Source organism: Herpailurus yagouaroundi, unplaced genomic scaffold (genome assembly GCF_014898765.1).
Source record: "Herpailurus yagouaroundi ecotype Mexico unplaced genomic scaffold, PumYag 569, whole genome shotgun sequence".
Classification (NCBI taxonomy): Eukaryota; Metazoa; Chordata; class Mammalia; order Carnivora; family Felidae; genus Herpailurus; species Herpailurus yagouaroundi.
This window is the reverse complement of record NW_024412786.1, coordinates 3,422,902-3,430,021: the sequence shown is the minus strand read 5'-3', so window position 1 is coordinate 3,430,021 and position 7,120 is coordinate 3,422,902. Positions and strand designations below refer to the sequence as shown.

Genomic DNA, 7,120 nt, shown 5'->3' with positions numbered 1-7,120 from the left:
TCATGGGGAACCAAGGCGGAAGAAACCCAAGTATCTCACTTACTGGGTAACGTTTCCGTAAGTTGTCCACCATTCTCAAAAGTCAGGTGGTGGGTCGGAGGGGTCTGGAATGAGTTCAGACCGCATAGTTGTTAATTGTCGTTCTCATAAAACATTGCTGGAAGAAACCCCTGCTGTTTGCTCCCTTGTCCTAGGAAGGTCAGTTCCATCTGGTCGTGACCTGTGTATTGGGTCATCTCCTAGATGCTCTCATTTCTGGGCAGCGTTTGCCTCGGAATACATGGTGCGGACCTTCTCAAACTCCAGGGGCAGAAGAGGGTGAAATAAACCCCTTGGTCTCGGACTTAGGGGTGAGACGTAAGCAGCTGCCATTTCATTGAAAATTTAGGTCTTAAAAGAGGTGCGGCAAGTTTGACACATCATCTCAAATAATTGGGGGATGTGCCTAATAGAACATAAACTTTAAAAAAGTTGTTTTAACGTTTGTTCATTTTTGGGAGACAGAGTGTGGGTGGGGGAGGGAGAGAGGGAGACAATCTGAAGCAGGCTCCAGGCCTGCTGTCAGCACAGAGCCCGACAGGGGGCTCAAACTCACCGACCGCTGGAGGACCCCAACATCATGACCTAGGCCGAAGTCGGACGCTTAACCGACTGAGCCACCCAGGCGCCCCAAAGGACGAAGTTCATTTTAAATTTACGTTCTAGGGGCACCAGGGCGGCTCAGTCAGTTAAGTGTCCAACTTCAGTTTAGGTCGTGATCTTGCGGTTTGGGAGTTCCAGCCCCGCATCGGGCTCTGTGCTGACAGCTCAGAGCCTAGAGCCTGCTTCAGATTCTCTCTCTCCCTCGCTCTCTGCCCCTCCCCCACTCATGCTCTGTCTCTCTCTGTCTTTCAAAAATAAATATTAAAAAAAAATTAAGAATAAAATCTTAAAAAAATAAAAGAAACTGGTGTACAAAAGCATACTTTTTCAAACATGAGTGCTCCTAAGATTGACCACATGTTCCAAATTCCTTACCTAGACCTCCTGAAACAGAACCTGGGACCTTGCATTGTCAATGCCTTCCCCCCCCCCCCCCCCTGTACCTCCCAGTGACAGATCCCTTAGTCCATTTCTTAGTCCATTTCGCCTGCTTGGAGGAAAAATGCTCCCTTTATGCTTTCAATAGCCCTGAGGGGTCTGCAGAGGCCGGTGTGAGAAGCAGAATCCTTACTGGTTTTAGGACTGGTTTCCAACCCTGCTTCCATTTACCATTTCTGCAACTTGGGCAAGTTACGGATTCTCTTGTTGCCTGAGTTTCCTCCTGATGTGAAATGTGTGGGTTCAGGAATGAACGGTCAAGAAGGAATTCTTGAGACGTCTTCGGTGCAAAAGGGTGTTTTTATTAAACTATGGGGACAGGACCTGTGAGCAGAAAGAGGTGCAGTGGGGTGGTGAGAGTAGATGATTTTATACCTTCAAGTTGGGAGGGGGTTAGGGCTAGCTGTTGTTGGGAAAAGGTCATTTACTACTGCCTAGTAAAACTCTAGTCACGAGACCCTTCAGATGTGTGTCAGTGCACCATATGCTTGGAGGATGATCGCTGACATATATGGGGAGAGAGAGATAAAGGAAGTTTCCCAAGGAATTTTTTACAGGATCCTGGTGGTTGGGCTAATGTCAAGCTAAGGTTGCCTGTTGCTTTTTGCCTGCAGCAACATGTTAACATTGAGGCAGCTGAGCTTTTAAAAAAAATTTTTAAGTTTATTTATTTTGAGAGAGAGAGAGAGAGAGAGAGAGAGAGAGAGAGAGCATGAGAATGATTGGGGGAGGGGCAGAGAGAGAATCCCAAGCAGGTTCCAAGTACGGAGCCCCATGCAGGGCTCGAACCCATGAATCCTGAAATCTTGACGGGAGCCCTAACCAACTGAGCCACCCAGGTACCCTTAATCTAGATTTCTTGATGAGTAAATAACAATGTATACAAGAGTGACTTTCAGTTTCTACTCTCTGTAGTTTTGCTCTTTTCGTACACTTCATTCTCCTGTGTCTAAATAGGGGCACCTGGGTGGCTCAGTCTGTTAAGTGTCTGACTTTACCTCAGGTCATGATCTCACATTTCATGACTTTGAGCCCCACATCAGGGTCTGTGCTGACAGCTCAAAGCCTGGAGCCTGCTTTGGATTCTGTGTCTCCCTCTCTCTCTGCCCCTCCCCTGCTCACATGCTCTCTCTCTCTCAAAAATAAATAAACATCAAAAATTAAAAAAAAAAACTAATCTAGACTGCAGACATGCTGTAATCAAAACTGTGGAGTATAGAAAAGCTAACTTAAGTATAAGTGCTTAAACTATGAAATTTCTAAAAAGAAAACAGTAAATAATTTTGATCTTAGGGACGATTATCTTTTCGTAAATTATTACTGAAGTATAATTGACATACTATGTGACATTAGTTTCAGGTTGGGACAATTTTCTTAGATATGACACCAAAAGCATGATCTATAAAAGAAAAAATATGCGGGGCGCCTGGGTGGCACAGTCGGTTAAGCGTCCGACTTCAGCCAGGTCACGATCTCGCGGTCCGGGAGTTCGAGCCCCGCGTCAGGCTCTGGGCTGATGGCTCGGAGCCTGGAGCCTGTTTCCGATTCTGTGTCTCCCTCTCTCTCTGCCCCTCCCCCGTTCATGCTCTGTCTCTCTCTGTCCCAAAAATAAATAAACGTTGAAAAAAAAAAAAAAGAAAAAATATGCTAAATTGGATTTCATCAAAATTTAAGTGTAAAAGGTGCATAATCTTTGATCCAGAAATGCCTGGAGCCAGGAATATCTTGTTACACCAGATAGCAAAAAGCTATCAAAGAGGGGGTGGGGCAGAGAGAGAGAGAGAGAGAGGGAGAGAATCCCAAGCAGTCTCTGCACTGCCAGCCGGGAGCCCGACAAGGGTATGTAACTCACAAACCACAAGATCATGACTCAAGCCAAAATCAAGAGTCAGACATTTAACCAACTGAGCCACCCAGGTGCCCCAGAGGTAGCTGAACTTCTTGAGGAAGTTCACTCTGCCTGTGTCAAGTACTTCCCCATGGGCTGTAAGTTGTAAGGAAATTTAATTTTTTTCTTTTGACTTTGTTTTCCCCATCAGTCCGTGGCAGCATACCTGTCTCATAGGGTTGTTGTGGGTTAAATGGGCTAATGCATATACGTGCTGAGAACACTGAGGGCCTAGCACGTAGTTAGTGCTCACGAAATGTGAGCTATCATTTTTACTGTTGTTAATATTTTTATGTGTGGGGCGCTCTTCTGGGGAACACCAGAACAGATGTCAGGTGACCCCAATGATCCCCACCTCCTGGTGTCCACATCTTTGTGTAGGCTCTCCCCTCCCCCCTCCCTTGAGTGTGAGGGCACCTGTGACTTCCTCCTAAAACCAGTAGAGTGCCGCAGAGTTGACGGACACCAGATTATGTGTATGTGATTATACAAGATTGCAATATCTTTACTGCCCCTTACTGGCTTTGAGGAAGCAAGTGGCCATGTTGGGAAGGCCCACACAGGAAAAAACTGGGGGCAGCTGATAGCCATCAGCCAGCAAACAACTGAGGCCTCAGTCTGGCAGTCCTCAAGGAACCGAATGCTGCCATTAACCGCTGAGCTTCCGAGCAGATTCCTCCCGAGGCCAGCCTCCCATGAGACTGCAGGCCTGGCCATTCATTTTGTGATCATGTTTCACACAGTGACAGATAACTAATATACAACCCCTCACCTCCCGATCTCTTTGCTCCTGCAATTGTCTCCTCTTTCTCCTAAATCATCAATATCCCCCTTTCCATTTGGTCATTCACACCAACCCATAAGCATGCTCGAGTGTCTCGTATCTTAAAAAATACTCTTCCGGGGCGCCTGGGTGGCGCAGTCGGTTAAGCGTCCGACTTCAGCCAGGTCACGATCTCGCGGTCCGTGAGTTCGAGCCCCGCGTCGGGCTCTGGGCTGATGGCTCGGAGCCTGGAGCCTGTTTCCGATTCTGTGTCTCCCTCTCTCTCTGCCCCTCCCCCGTTCATGCTCTGTCTCTCTCTGTCCGAAAAATAAATAAACGTTGAAAAAAAAATTAAAAAAAAAAAAATACTCTTCCGATGCCTGATGCCTCTTACCTGGCTAGCTACCACCCCGTTTCTCTACTCTCCTCCGTGGCAAAACTTCCTGAGAGCCTTGTCTCCAGCCATGTCCACATTTCTCAGATTCTCCCCTCAACCCACTGCCGTTGGTGAGGGCCCCGGTGACCTACATGTCAGCCAATCCAAAGGTCACGTGTCTCTCCTCGTTATAATGCCTTTTCCGTGGCATTCGACGCAGCCGGCCACTTCCTTTCCTTGAGATGCACTCTCTTCTCCCACTCTGTTGACATCCTCTTCTTGTCCAACGTCGTCTTCTTCCCAGTGTCCTCTGTGGCCTCCCTCTTCCATCCTCAGCTTCTGAATGTTGGCATGCCCCTGGTTTCGATGCAGGCAGGCCGGGTCCGAGGACCCAGAGGGGTGTCTCCTGCAGGACCAGCCAAGAGGGTCCTTGGCTTCATGCGGGATGGAAACCAAACATGGGCCAGCAGCAGGCGAAAGCAGAGTTTACTGAACATAAAAAGCAGATACGGATGAAGTGCCCGGGGAGGCTTGGAAAGGAAAAAAGGAGCATGAGTCTCGTCTTTGCTTGTGATCTGGTCCTCGCCTCCCACCAGGCGTCCAGGAACTGATGGAGCGAGGACAAGCGCTCAGGTGTCCTCCTTAACTCATTCAGGCCCTGAGTCAGGGGTCTTGAAGCGTATGGCCCCTCCCAGTTACTCCTTAGCTGTTATCTCTCATGCTGGAAGACTCCAAAGAAATCATGAACTCCTCAACCTTCACGAGGAGGACACATTTTAAGGCATATGTAAGGTGGGGGTGTGGGTTCTGGCATGAAGAGAAGGAGGAAAAGGAGCAAAGAAAACTCAGCTTTTTCTTCTCAGGAGGTCCCATTAGCTTCCTCCCCGGTGAGATTTCCCTTCCAGGTTGTTGTGAGAATTGCCCAAGGGAACATATGTGCTCCTTAAAAAAATATGCCTCACCTCCACCCACTCTATTAATTATAATTAGGCTCTCTTGCCTCACTCTGGTGAGAAAATGAGTCCCCTCCCCCCCAGACACTTGTCAAGTGGCTCCAGTGTCAAGGGAACAAACTTGGAGGAAGATGACTGTTTCCCACAAAGGCCAATGTGGATTTCTGTTATCCTGAGTCTAAGAAAAGCCCATGGCTTCTGCTGGTGCCTTAGAAGTCCCTATTTTAAATTCATTCAGCCTCAGACCTCTCGGGAGATGAAGTGTGTGTGAGCGTGGGTATGTGATCTTCTGTAGACACAGGTAGGAGGCCTGGGTCAACGATAGCAGGCGTTTCCGAGATTCTTCTAGCCATAGTAACGCCATTCATCCTTCTAGAAAGTGAGGCTATGCATTAAACAACAGTCGGGTGATGTCATGCCCACTCCAGGGCATGCCAAAGGAGTCACTAATTCATTCAACAAACATTTATTACGCAGGTTTTGTGTCCGGCACTGTACTATGTGCTGAGGAAACAGCAGTGAGCAGGACAAGGTCCCAGGCCTTACAAGCTCCTGGCCAACTGGAAGACATCCACAAGCGAAGAGGAAATTGCAGCCCAGCATGAAAGGAAGTTCACAGGGCTTGGCGTCTGGGAGTACAGCGACAGTGGCAGCCAGTCCGGCCAGGGGGGCAGTGGGATGGAACGAGGATGGCTTCCTGTTGGAAGTGTCCTCTCAACTGAGAACTGAAAGATGTCTGGGTGTTGGGCAGAGGGAAGAGCAGTGTGAAGCTTCCGAGGTGTGCCTGACCTTGAACTTCTGAGGAGATGCAAATAGATCGAGGCTGGGGTTTCAAGTGCAAGGCACAGGGTGAGGACCCAGGCGAGACGGAACCTCGAGGGGCTCGGGAAGCCGCATTAAGGATCTGGGACTGTCTCCTGTAAGACACACAAGGGGAGCCCCCGGGGAGCTTACACTGGGAACAGCATAACTGGGAGAGAAAAGTATCTGCTGGAATCCTTCGGGCCACGCCCTCTCAGACCACAGCCAGGAAGGAGCTCAAAGTTGGCCCTGGTCTGGCTCCAGCACTTATTTCTGAGTAGCTGGACAGTCACTTCACCTTTTTAGACCTCTGCTGCTGTAACGAGTCAGATTTGGATCAGGTGACCTTTGATATTGGTTCTTCACACTCTCCAAGCCCACACACCCTCCATCCCCTTCTGGGATTTCCTCAATTCCCTTAAACTCTCACTTCCCTGCTTCTCTCCCTAGCTGGGAACACCTTGTGGGACAATTTCTCTTTCTCATCTGGCTCTCCACTAGAGTGGGAGCTCCAAGCAGTCAGCACTATGCCTAATGCATCTGTTCACGCATCCTCTTCCTAGGCCCTGGAACACAGCTGTGAATGCTTGAACGAACCACAGACAACCTCCCGCCTTCCTTTAGTAGTTACCTAATGCTTGCATGTTTGTGTTTGATCCTCACAATGGCCTGAGGCACTGCCAGTCCAGGGGAGATTACCTGCCATTTTGCTGATTGGCAGAGGGGCCTCAAAGAGGGGCAACTGAGCCGTGAACCCAGGTTCTAAAGCCAACTCTCCAGGTTCATGTCCAGCTCTATCACTTACCGGGTGTTTAGTAAACCATTTAATCTCGCTAAGCTTCTATTTCCTCAATTATAAAATGAGGATAATACCGACTTCACGGATTGCTACGACGATAAAAGGGAGATGGGATATAATGAGTAACATACAATAAGCATGCAATAAATGTTAGTTACTGTTTTCATTCTCAGGCTAGCGTCCGTTCCTCTCCCCAAACAACAGCTCTAAGCCCAAAAAGGATTATTCCAAGACTGCAGCGCGGGCCATGGGTCTACGTACAGAACTGCTGCCAGGCCGCGTTGTACCCCCTCCTCCCGCCCCCCACCCTACGTCTCCCCTCCCCCTCCCCATCTCCTCCCCGTTCCCTTTCCCCTCCCCGCTGTGGCTCCAATCCGCCTTGCGGCCAGCGCGCCCCACGTGCCTCACGTAAATAACCGAGTGCGCAGGCGCCCGGGACCCGCGGCCGTTGGCCGGCTCC

The 7,120-nt window shown here is 49.2% G+C and overlaps 1 long non-coding RNA gene across 1 annotated transcript; it reads right to left on the bottom strand.

Annotated features, from left to right (window-relative positions):
• Positions 1 to 5,513: 5,513 nt before the first annotated feature.
• LOC121023871 (uncharacterized) lies at positions 5,514 to 6,756 on the bottom strand. The gene is made up of 2 exons (XR_005787528.1): positions 6,667 to 6,756; positions 5,514 to 5,977 (listed from the first exon to the last, which is right to left on the bottom strand). It is a non-coding gene; the product is annotated as an uncharacterized LOC121023871 (long non-coding RNA).
• Positions 6,757 to 7,120: the final 364 nt, after the last annotated feature.